Source organism: Petromyzon marinus, assembly GCF_048934315.1.
Source record: "Petromyzon marinus isolate PM22_M1 ecotype Great Lakes invasive population chromosome 77 unlocalized genomic scaffold, UKy_Petmar_22M1.pri1.0 chr77_unloc.3, whole genome shotgun sequence".
Lineage (NCBI taxonomy): Eukaryota > Metazoa > Chordata > Hyperoartia > Petromyzontiformes > Petromyzontidae > Petromyzon > Petromyzon marinus.
This window is the reverse complement of record NW_027422623.1, coordinates 198,513-211,879: the sequence shown is the minus strand read 5'-3', so window position 1 is coordinate 211,879 and position 13,367 is coordinate 198,513.

Below are 13,367 nucleotides of genomic sequence, written 5' to 3'. Positions count from 1 at the left end.
TGTGTGATCTCCCCCTGTTCTACAGAGTGGAGTGGAGTTTGTGTGATCTCCCCCTGTCCTACAGAGTGGAGTTTGTGTGATCTCCCCCTGTTCTACAGAGTGAGTGGAGTTTGTGTGATCTCCCCCTGTTCTACAGAGTGAGTGGAGTTTGTGTGATCTCCCCCTGTTCTACAGAGTGGAGTGGAGTTTGTGTGATCTCCCCCTGTCCTACAGAGTGGAGTTTGTGTGATCTCCCCCTGTTCTACAGAGTGAGTGGAGTTTGTGTGATCTCCCCCTGTTCTACAGAGTGAGTGAGTGGAGTTTGTGTGATCTCCCCCTGTCCTACAGAGTGAGTGGAGTTTGTGTGATCTCCCCCTGTTCTACAGAGTGAGTGGAGTTTGTGTGATCTCCCCCTGTTCTACAGAGTGAGTGGAGTTTGTGTGATCTCCCCCTGTTCTACAGAGTGAGTGAGTGAGTGGAGTTTGTGTGATCTCCCCCTGTTCTACAGAGTGAGTGAGTGAGTGGAGTTTGTGTGATCTCCCCCTGTTCTACAGAGTGAGTGAGTGGAGTTTGTATGATCTCCCCCTGTTCTACGGTGAGTGGAGTTTGTGTGATCTCCCCCTGTACTACAGAGTGAGTGAGTGGAGTTTGTGTGATCTCCCCCTGTCCTACAGAGTGAGTGGAGTTTGTGTGATCTCCCCCTGTTCTACAGAGTGAGTGAGTGGAGTTTGTGTGATCTCCCCCTGTCGTAGAGAGTGAGTGGAGTTTGTGTGATCTCCCCCTGTTCTACAGAGTGAGTAGAGTTTGTGTGATCTCCCCCTGTTCTACAGAGTGAGTGAGTGAGTGGAGTTTGTGTGATCTCCCCCTGTTCTACAGAGTGAGTAGAGTTTGTGTGATCTCCCCCTGTTCTACAGAGTGAGTGGAGTTTGTGTGATCTCCCACTGTCTTACAGAGTGAGTGGAGTTTGTGTGATCTCCCCCTGTCCTACAGAGTGAGTGGAGTTTGTGTGATCTCCCCCTGTTCTACAGAGTGAGTGAGTGGAGTTTGTGTGATCTCCCCCTGTCCTACAGAGTGAGTGAGTGGAGTTTGTGTGATCTCCCCCTGTTCTACAGAGTGGAGTTTGTGTGATCTCCCCCTGTTCTACAGAGTGAGTGGAGTTTGTGTGATCTCCCCCTGTTCTACAGAGTGAGTGGAGTTTGTGTGATCTCCCACTGTTCTACAGAGTGGAGTTTGTGTGATCTCCCACTGTTCTACAGAGTGGAGTTTGTGTGATCTCCCCCTGTTCTACAGAGTGAGTGAGTGGAGTTTGTGTGATCTCCCCCTGTCCTACAGAGTGGAGTTTGTGTGATCTCCCCCTGTTCTACAGAGTGAGTGAGTGGAGTTTGTGTGATCTCCCCCTGTCCTACAGAGTGGAGTTTGTGTGATCTCCCCCTGTTCTACAGAGTGAGTGTGAGTGGAGTTTGTGTGATCTCCCCCTGTCCTACAGAGTGGAGTTTGTGTGATCTCCCCCTGTTCTACAGAGTGAGTGAGTGGAGTTTGTGTGATCTCCCACTGTTCTACAGAGTGGAGTTTGTGTGATCTCCCCCTGTCCTACAGAGTGAGTGAGTGGAGTTTGTGTGATCTCCCCCTGTCCTACAGAGTGAGTGGAGTTTGTGTGATCTCCCCCTGTCCTACAGAGTGGAGTTTGTGTGATCTCCCCCTGTTCTACAGAGTGAGTGGAGTTTGTGTGATCTCCCCCTGTCCTACAGAGTGAGTGGAGTTTGTGTGATCTCCCCCTGTTCTACAGAGTGGAGTGGAGTTTGTGTGATCTCCCCCTGTCCTACAGAGTGAGTGGAGTTTGTGTGATCTCCCCCTGTTCTACAGAGTGAGTGGAGTTTGTGTGATCTCCCCCTGTCCTACAGAGTGAGTGAGTGGAGTTTGTGTGATCTCCCCCTGTTCTACAGAGTGAGTGAGTGGAGTTTGTGTGATCTCCCCCTGTTCTACAGAGTGAGTGGAGTTTGTGTGATCTCCCCCTGTTCTACAGAGTGAGTGGAGTTTGTGTGATCTCCCCCTGTCCTACAGAGTGAGTGAGTGGAGTTTGTGTGATCTCCCCCTGTTCTACAGAGTGAGTGAGTGGAGTTTGTGTGATCTCCCCCTGTTCTACAGAGTGAGTGGAGTTTGTGTGATCTCCCACTGTCCTACTGAGTAGAGTTTGTGTGATCTCCCCCTGTTCTACAGAGTGGAGTTTGTGTGATCTCCCCCTGTCCTACAGAGTGAGTGAGTGGAGTTTGTGTGATCTCCCCCTGTCCTACAGAGTGAGTGGAGTTTGTGTGATCTCCCACTGTCCTACTGAGTAGAGTTTGTGTGATCTCCCCCTGTTCTACAGAGTGGAGTTTGTGTGATCTCCCCCTGTCCTACAGAGTGAGTGAGTGGAGTTTGTGTCATCTCCCCCTGTCCTACAGAGTGAGTGGAGTTTGTGTGATCTCCCCCTGTTCTACAGAGTGGAGTTTGTGTGATCTCCCCCTGTTCTACAGAGTGAGTGAGTGGAGTTTGTGTGATCTCCCCCTGTTCTACAGAGTGAGTGGAGTTTGTGTGATCTCCCCCTGTCCTACAGAGTGAGTGAGTGGAGTTTGTGTGATCTCCCCCTGTTCTACAGAGTGAGTGAGTGGAGTTTGTGTGATCTCCCCCTGTTCTACAGAGTGAGTGGAGTTTGTGTGATCTCCCACTGTCCTACTGAGTAGAGTTTGTGTGATCTCCCCCTGTTCTACAGAGTGGAGTTTGTGTGATCTCCCCCTGTCCTACAGAGTGAGTGAGTGGAGTTTGTGTGATCTCCCCCTGTCCTACAGAGTGAGTGGAGTTTGTGTGATCTCCCACTGTCCTACTGAGTAGAGTTTGTGTGATCTCCCCCTGTTCTACAGAGTGGAGTTTGTGTGATCTCCCCCTGTCCTACAGAGTGGAGTTTGTGTGATCTCCCCCTGTTCTACAGAGTGGAGTTTGTGTGATCTCCCACTGTCCTACAGAGTGGAGTTTGTGTGATCTCCCCCTGTTCTACAGAGTGGAGTTTGTGTGATCTCCCACTGTCCTACAGAGTGGAGTTTGTGTGATCTCCCCCTGTTCTACTGAGTGGAGTTTGTGTGATCTCCCCCTGTTCTACAGAGTGGAGTTTGTGTGATCTCCCACTGTCCTACAGAGTGGAGTTTGTGTGATCTCCCCCTGTTCTACAGAGTGGAGTTTGTGTGATCTCCCACTGTCCTACAGAGTGGAGTTTGTGTGATCTCCCCCTGTTCTACTGAGTGGGGGTTATTCAGTATTCACGGCACGGTCAAAACTCCACCCATGCCACGAGGAGCAGTGTTGGTTCCCGGCAAGTTGCCGTGGTGGAATCGTCACCTCGGCAGCAGCGGTGAACTCAGTTTCTCCTCCTCGTCCACCTCCTCACTACACGTGGCGTTCAATATACACACATGAAGTTAAAGGTGTAAATAGCCATAACCCGTTAGCGTTTTTTTGTAAAATCAACCACCCGCTCGCTCACTCGCCCACCCGCCCACCCACCTGCTCACCCACCCACCTGCTCACTCACCTACCCACTCACCCACCCACCTGCTCACCCACCCACCTGCTCACTCACCTATGCACTCACCTACCCACTCACCTACCAACGCACTCAATCACCCACGCATTCACCTCCTCAACCACTGAGACACTCCCTTACCCACACACCCGCTCACCCACACACCCGCTCACCCATAAACCCCCACACACCTGCTCACCCACACACCTGCTCACCCACACACCTACTCACCCACACACCTACTCACCCACACACCTACTCACCCACACACCTACTCACCCACACACCTACTCACCCGCTCACCCACACACATACTCACCCACACACCTACTCACCCACACACCTACTCACCCACACACCTACTCACCCACTCACCTACTCACCCACACACCTACTCACCCACACACCTGCTCACCCACACACCTGCTCACCCACACACCTACTCACCCACACACCTACTCACCCACACACCTACTCACCCACACACCCACTCACCCACACACCTACTCACCCACACACCCACACACCTACTCACCCACACACCTACTCCCCCACACACCTCACCCACACACCTACTCACCCACACACCTACTCACCCACACACCTACTCACCCACACACCTACTCACCCGCTCACCCACACACATACTCACCCACACACCTACTCACCCACACACCTACTCACCCACACACCTACTCACCCACTCACCTACTCACCCACACACCTACTCACCCACACACCTGCTCACCCACACACCTGCTCACCCACACACCTACTCACCCACACACCTACTCACCCACACACCTACTCACCCACACACTCACCCACACACCTACTCACACACACACCTACTCACCCACACACACACTCACCCACACACCTACTCACCCACACACCTGTCCACCCACTCACCCACACACCCACACACCTACTCACCCACACACCTACTCACCCACACACCTGCTCACCCACTCACCCACTCACCCACACACCTGCTCACCCACTCACCCACACACCTGTTCACCCACACACCCACACACCTACTCACCCACACACCTGTTCACCCACACACCTGTTCACCCACACACCTACTCACCCACTCACCCACACACCCACTCACCCACACACCTGTTCACCCACACACCTGTTCACCCACACACCCACACACCTACTCACCCACTCACCCACACACCCACTCAACCACACACCTGCTCACCCACACACCTACTCACCCACACACCCACACACCTACTCACACACACACCTACTCACCCACACACCTACTCACCCACACACCTACTCACCCACACACCTACTCACCCACACACCCACACACCTACTCACCCACACACCTGCTCACCCACACATCTGCTCACCCACACACCTACTCACCCACACACCTGCTTACCTACTCACCCACACACCTACTCACACACACACCTACTCACCCACACACCCACACACCTACTCACCCACACACCTACTCACCCACACATCTGCTCACCCACACACCCACACACCTACTCACCCACACACCTACTCACCCACACACCTACTCACCCACACACCCACACACCCACACACCCACACACCTGCTCACCTACTCACCCACACATCTGCTCACCCACACACCTACTCACCCACACACCTGCTTACCTACTCACCCACACACCTACTCACCCACTCACCCACACACCCACACACCTACTCACCCACACACCTACTCACCCACACACCCACACACCCACACACCCACACACCTGCTCACCTACTCACCCACACATCTGCTCACCCACACACCTACTCACCCACACACCTGCTTACCTACTCACCCACACACCTACTCACCCACTCACCCACTCACCCACACACCTACTCACCCACACACCCACCCACACACCTGTTCACCCACACACCTGTTCACCCACACACCTACTCACCCACTCACCCACACACCCACTCACCCACACACCTGCTCACCCACACACCTACTCACCCACACACCCACACACCTACTCACACACACACCTACTCACCCACTCACCCACACCTACTCACCCACACACCCACACACCTGTTCACCCACACACCTGTTCACCCACACACCTCCTCACCCACACACCTACTCACCCACACACCCACACACCCACTCACCCACACATTTGTACATTACAAGTCGTACTGCATGTCCAGTAAAGCACAATTATAATAACCTTACAGCAGTGACGACTATGGTGATCATGATGGTGATGATGGTGATCATGATGATGATGGTGGTGGTGATCATGATGATGGTGGTGATGGCGGTGGTGATGATGATGATGGTGGTGATGGCGGTGGTGGTAGTGGTGGTGATGGTGATGATGGTGATGGTGGTGATGGCGGTGGTGGTGATGGTGATGGTGGTGATGGTGGTAGTGGTGATGGTGATGGTGGTAGTGGTGATGGTGGTGGTGGTGGTGATGATAATGATGGTGGTGGTGGTGATGATGATGGTGATGATGATGGTGGTGATGGTGATGATGATGGTGGTGCTGATGGTGGTGTTGGTGATGGTGGTGATGGTGGTTGACGATGGTGGTGTTGGTGGTGATGATGGTGGTGGTAGTGGTGATGATGGTGATGGTGGTGATGATGGTGGTGGTGATGGTGGTGTTGGTGGTGATGATGATGATGGTGGTGATGATGGTGGTTGACGATGGTGGTGTTGGTGGTGGTGATGGTGGTGATGATGGTGGTGGTGATGGTGGTGTTGGTGGTGATGGTGGTGATGGGCGTCACCCGCACGTGACGCCCACTGTGATCATCCGAAGGGGCGGGGCTTGTGCAGCTCAGAATGCCCCTTTGCAGCACGGCTGTGGGGGGGGGGGGGGGGCGCGATATCGCGATAATCGTGGGGCGCGATATCGCGATAATCGTGGGCCCGGAAGTATTACGTCGCGGTGATCGCGGAGTGAGCCAATCGCGATGGTCGTGGTAGGCCGCAAGTGTTACATTGTCACGGTGGGGGCCGGGGGGGGGCGATATCGCGATAATCGTCGGAGCCGACATCGCGATAATCGCGGAGGGGGGGAGTGATTGTTGTGATATCGCGATAATCGTGGGAGCCGAAATCGCGATAATCGCAGAGGGGGGAGTGATTGTTGTGATATCGCGATAATCGTGGGAGCCGACATCGCGATAATCGCGGAGTGGAGTGTGTGGTGATGTCGCGATAATCGTGGAGTCGAGAAAGGCTGTATCGCGATAATCGTGCAAGTCTGTTCGCCCGGGAGTTCTCTCTCTCTATATACTTGTGTGTGTGTGGATCTCGAGGTGAGGAGGTTAATGAATGCGAGACCAACATCATCACCATCGCCACCACCATCATCATCACCAACATCACCACCATCAACATCACCACCATCAACACCAACATCACCACCACCATCACCACCACCATCACCACCATCACCACCTCCACCACCATCACCATCACCACCATCACCACCATCACCACCACCACCACCAGCACAGCCTGGGGTGATGGTGGTGGTGGTGGTGGCGTGTTCAGTGTTCCTCAGAGAGATCCTCACACCGCCTCTGCTGCTGCTTGAATTGGTTAGCGAAGCGTATTCAGTGATACTCACGGAGATATCTATTAATCATCATCATCATCAGCAGCACCACAACCACCATCATCATCTTAACCAGCAGCAGCATCATCATAACAACCACCATCACTACCACCACCACCATCATCACCACCACCCAAAACGACTCCATTGGCCCTGGGTGAGGGAATCCTTAGTGGCCATGCGGTGATACTGAAGGGATTGTGAGTGAGTCTGTGTGTGAGTGAGTCTGTGTGTGAGTCTGTGGGTGAGTGTGTGTGTGAGTGAGTCTGTGTGTGAGTGGGTGAGTGTGTGAGTGAGTGTGGGAGTGAGTGAGTCTGTGTGAGTGGGTGTGAGTGTGTGTGAGTGAGTGGGAGTGAGTCTGTGTGTGTGAGTGGGAGTGAGTCTGTGAGTGGGTGAGTCTGTGTGAGTGAGTTTGTGTGTGAGTGGGTGAGTGTGTGTGTGTGAGTGGGTGAGTCTGTGAGTTGGTGAGTCTGTGAGTTGGTGAGTCTGTGAGTTGGTGAGTCTGTGAGTGAGTTGGTGAGTGAGTTGGTGAGTGTGTGAGTTGGTGAGTCGGTGAGTGAGTTGGTGAGTCTGTGAGTTGGTGAGTCTGTGAGTGAGTTGGTGAGTGTGTGAGTTGGTGAGTCGGTGAATGAGTTGGTGAGTGTGTTGAGTGTTGAGTTGGTGAATGTGCGAGTTGGTGAGTGTGTGAGTTGGTGAGTGTGTGAGTTGGTGAGTGTGTGTGAGTTGGTGAGTGTGTGTGTGAGTTGGTGAGTGTGTGTGTGAGTTGGTGAGTTGGTGTGTAAGTGAGTTGGTGAGTGAGTGTGTGAGTTGGTGAGTTGGTGTGAGTTGGTGAGTTGGTGTGAGAGTGAGTTGGTGTGAGAGTGAGTTGGTGTGAGAGTGAGTTGGTGAGTGTGTGTGTGTGAGTTGGTGAGTGTGTGTGTGTGAGTGGGTGAGTGGGTGAGTGTGTGTGCGTGAGTGGGTGAGTCTGTGAGTTGGTGAGTCTGTGAGTTGGTGAGTCTGTGAGTGAGTTGGTGAGTGAGTTGGTGAGTGTGTGAGTTGGTGAGTCGGTGAGTGAGTTGGTGAGTCTGTGAGTTGGTGAGTCTGTGAGTGAGTTGGTGAGTGTGTGAGTTGGTGAGTCGGTGAATGAGTTGGTGAGTGTGTTGAGTGTTGAGTTGGTGAATGTGCGAGTTGGTGAGTGTGTGAGTTGGTGAGTGTGTGTGAGTTGGTGAGTGTGTGTGTGAGTTGGTGAGTTGGTGTGTAAGTGAGTTGGTGAGTTGGTGTGTAAGTGAGTTGGTGAGTGAGTGTGTGAGTTGGTGAGTGTGTGAGTTGGTGAGTGTGAGTGAGTTGGTGAGTGAGTTGGTGAGTGTGTGAGTTGGTGAGTGAGTTGGTGAGTGTGTGAGTTGGTGAGTGAGTTGGTGAGTGAGTGAGTTGGTGAGTGTGTGTGTGAGTTGGTGAGTGTGTGAGTGAGTTGGTGAGTGTGAGTTGGTGAGTGTGTGTGTGAGTTGGTGAGTGTGTGAGTTGGTGAGTGTGTGTGTGAGTGTGTGTGAGAGTTTGTGAGTGTGAGTTGGTGAGTGTGTGTGTGAGTTGGTGAGTGTGAGTTGGTGAGTGTGAGTTGGTGAGTGTGTGTGTGAGTTGGTGAGTGTGAGTTGGTGAGTGTGTGTGTGAGTTGGTGAATGTGTGAGTGAGTTGGTGAGTGAGTTGGTGAGTGTGTGAGTTGGTGAGTGTGAGTTGGTGAGTGTGTGTGTGAGTTGGTGAGTGTGTGTGTGTGAGTTTGTGAGTGTGAGTTGGTGAGTGTGTGTGTGAGTGTGTGTGTGAGTTTGTGAGTGTGAGTTGGTGAGTGTGTGAGTTGGTGAGTGTGTGCGCTCTTTTTTTGTCAATGAAGTATATTTGTTGTTACTCTCCAACGACGGCTTATACAGTTGGGGGGGGTTCTCTCCCTTCTCTCTCTCCCCTCGTTTGTTATTTAAATTAAAAGTGTCGCGTTCCCCTCGTCTCTAACCCCCTCCACTCACACCCCCACCCCATCACCCACCCCATCACCCACCACCACCACCTACCCCATCACCACCACCCACCCACCATCACCCACCCACCACCACCTACCCACCCCATCACCCACCCCATCATCACCACCCACCCACCATCACCCACCCACCACCACCTACCCACCCCATCACCCACCCCATCTCTAGTAAACAACGGTTACGACCCAGACCTCAACACGCCCCTCCCACCCCACCCCACCCACTACACCCCTCCCTCCCACCCCACCCCACCCACTACACCCCACCCACCCCTCCCACCCCACCCACTACACCCCTCCCTCCCACCCCACCCCACCCACTACACCCCACCCACCCCTCCCACCCCTCCCACCCACCCCTCCCTCCCCTCCCACCCCACCCCTCCCTCCCACCCACTACACCCCTCCCACCCCACCCACCCCTCCCTCCCACCCACTACACCCCTCCCACCCCTCCCTCCCACCCACCCCACCCACCCACCCCACCCACCCACTACACCCCACCCATCTCGAGTCAACGGTTACGACACTTTACCTCCCTTACCCCATAACCATCCCACAACTACCCCACAACCATCCCATAACCATCCCATAACTACCCCATAACTACCCCCCCATCCCATAACTATCCCCCCATCCCATAACTACCCCCCATCCCATAACTACCCCCCCCCATCCCATAGCCATCCCACAACTACCCCCCATCCCATAACTACCCCCCCCATCCCATAACCCCATCCCATAACTACCCCCCCCATCCCATAACCCCATCCCATAACTACCCCCCCCCATCCCACAACCCCATCCCATAACTACCCCCCCTCTCTCTCTCTCTGTGACCCCTTCGACTGATGGGAGGTGAACAGCAGGCGACTGTCTGTGTGTGTCAGTGTCTGTGTGTGTGTGTCTGTGTGTGTGTCTGTGTGTGTGTGTCTGTGTGTGTGTCTGTGTGTGTGTGTGTGTCTGTGTGTGTGTCTGTGTGTGTGTGTGTCTGTGTGTGTGTCTGTGTGTGTGTCTGTGTGTGTGTATGTGTGTGTGTGTATCTGTGTGTGTGTGTCTGTGTGTGTGTCTGTGTGTGTGTGTGTCTGTGTGTGTGTGTCTGTGTGTGTGTCTGTGTGTGTGTCTGTGTGTGTGTCTGTGTGTGTGTGTCTGTGTGTGTGTCTGTGTGTGTGTCTGTGTGTGTGTGTGTCTGTGTGTGTGTCTGTGTGTGTGTGTGTCTGTGTGTGTCTGTGTGTGTGTCTGTGTGTGTGTATGTGTGTGTGTGTGTATCTGTGTGTGTGTCTGTGTGTGTGTCTGTCTGTGTGTGTGTGTGTGTCTGTGTGTGTGTGTGTGTATCTGTGTGTGTGTATCTGTGTGTGTGTTACTGTGTGTGTCTGTGTGTGTGTGTCTGTGTGTGTGTCTGTGTGTGTGTGTGTCTGTGTCTGTCTGTGTGTCTGTGTGTGTGTGTGTCTGTGTGTGTGTGTCTGTGTGTGTATCTGTGTGTGTGTATCTGTGTGTGTGTGTCTGTGTGTGTGTGTCTGTGTATGTGTGTGTCTGTGTGTGTGTGTATCTGTGTGTGTACTCCCACTCGCCACCACGAAATATTTTCTGCGTTATTTACTTAATAAACACATTTAATAACAACTACTACTACTACAACTTCGACTCATTATTTACTCAATAAACACATTTAATAACAACTACCACTACGACAACTCCGCCTCGTCGGTGCACAACAACAGGAGTTGTTTGTACCCCTGTGTGAGCGTCAAGTGTCTGTGTGTGTGTCTGTGTGTGTCTCTGTGTATGGTAAGGCCCCACCTCTTAGTGGCACGCTCCAGTCTCAGCAGCAGCGTCTCCAACTCCTCCTCTGAATGAGCAGCTATTACCAAATCATCAGCATACATAACGTGGTTGAGCAATAGGGAGCCATCCCTTGACCGCACCCGGGCATCGATCAGCCTCCCATTATATCTGTACCATATGGAGATTCCCCCGGTACAGCTATTAAAGGTTTCACTAACTACGTGGTCAAAATAGATGTTAAATAATGTGGGAGCCAGAGGACATCCCTGTCGCACCCCAAGGTGTACAGGGAATGGCTCTGACTCCCGGCCACATAGTTTTACCCAGGCCCGCTCACCATCATGAAGGTCCTTAATGATCGTGAGCAGGGGGTCAGGTACTCCAAAAGCACGAAGAACAACCCAGAGCCCAGGCCTACTGATGGTATCATAGGCCTTGACCAGGTCAATAAAGCAGAGATGTAGGTCTTGCTGGAATTCCCTACACCTTTGCTGTAGCAGACGGACAGAAAATATGGCTTCTGTGCAGGACCGCCCTTTCCTGAAACCGCATTGGGGCTCCGCAAGCCTCTCCTCAGCATCCCTGGCAAGGCGATGCTGAATAATCCTTGCCAGGACCTTTCCCGGCACACTGAGGAGTGAGATGCCCCTGTAGTTGTTACAGTCTGTGCGGTCCCCCTTCTTAAATGGGGGACCACCAGGGCATCCTTCCAATCCTGCGGAACCCGTCCAGTGGTCCAGACCATTGTTATGATGTCATATAGGGCAGTCTGTGCACAAACGCCACCCTCAGCATTTCGCTTGGGAGATCATCTTTGCCCGCTGCCTTTCCTGGTCTCAGACTCCGGATTGCCTTCAGTACTTCCTCAACAGATGGCACCTCAGCCAGCCACTCACAGGGGGTGACTTCTTCCAATATTTGAGGCACCGCAGCCTCAGCAGGGTCATCCTCACTTTGTGCCACGATGTTTTCCTGGCTGAGGGATTTTCCCTCCCCCAGGACCTCACAGAAATGCTCAGCAAATCTGCAAACCTGTTCCTGGGGGTCGGAGATTGGATCACCGTTTTTTCTCCTAATGATGGTAATAGGTGTGGCGCTGCAGGTTACTTTTTTGATGGAGTTAAATAGAGATTTGTGATCACGGGCCACTGAGGCAGACTCCATCTCCTCAGCAACCCGCGACCACCACCCATCCTTGCAGCGCCTCACGGCTCTCCGAACCTCCGAGCGAAGGCTGCGGTAAGCCTCCTCATTCTCTGACGTGGGATTCTGTAGCCGATGACAATGGGCCTGTCGCTTTTTCTCAACCATCCTGAACACCTCCTCTGTCAGCCAGGGTCTCTGGGGAGGTCTGGACCGCGTACCTAAAGCAGCCATTGCAGCTGCATGAGTCACAATTCTAAACCTCGCCCATTTACCCTCGACATCAGGAGGAGTCGGGGACGATGCCAATCCCAGCCGCAAGCGATGATGAAATTCTCGCTTGCAACTTTCATCAGATAACTGAGACCAGGCCACTTTAGGTTGGAATGGGGTCCTGGGTGTACACCCACCACCGGAGTGGAAGAATGGCAGGCGCATCTTACAGATGACTAGTCGATGGTCAGAGGGCAGATCAGCTCCACGGTAGGTCCTGGTGTCAAGGACATGGGCTCGCATCAGCTGGTCCGTCACTATGTAGTCCAGCAGATGTTCTTGCTTGGACCCGGCATGCATCCATGATGTTGTGTGGATGCGCCGATGCCGGAACAGCGTGTTGGTAATTACAAGCCCATGGGCTGCACAAAAATCTAGCAGCCTCCTACCGTTGTTATTGAGCTGATCTGGCCCATGCCCTCCAATCACTCCAGACCAGGTGCCAGTATCATGACCAACTCAGGCATTGAAGTCACCCAACATGATGACTCTATCCCGAGGGGCCACTTTAGCCAGCACCTGTGACAGGAGGTCATAGAAGGCATCTGACTCATCGGCTTTGCCTGCATCCCTCCACGGATGTTCATCTTCGGTGGGGGCATAAGTAACCACGACCACCATTCCTCGCCTCCGGTTGATGGGAAGGCGTGCCCAAAGTAGCCTGGGGCTTATAGCTTCCCACACCTCACCACCACGCTCCCACGCCCCCTTCATTGTTTTGTTCAAAAGAAGAGCCACACCCTGTTGTTTGGCAGTCTGCTGCCCCGAGTAGAGGACTGTCCACCCCTCCTGGTGGCAGCAGCCAGAGCCGGTCCACCGGACCTCCTGAATGCCACATAGATCCAGGCGGTACCGATCCAGCTCCTGACAGAGGAGTGGCAGCCTCTCCTCCGCAGTGAGCGTTCGAACATTCCACGTGGCCACCCGTAGTGGCTTTTCGTTGTTTCTGGAGGAGCCCCGAGGGTAGATATTCAATCTCCTGGCTCCGCCAATTGGGGTTTGGCCAGGAGACGTG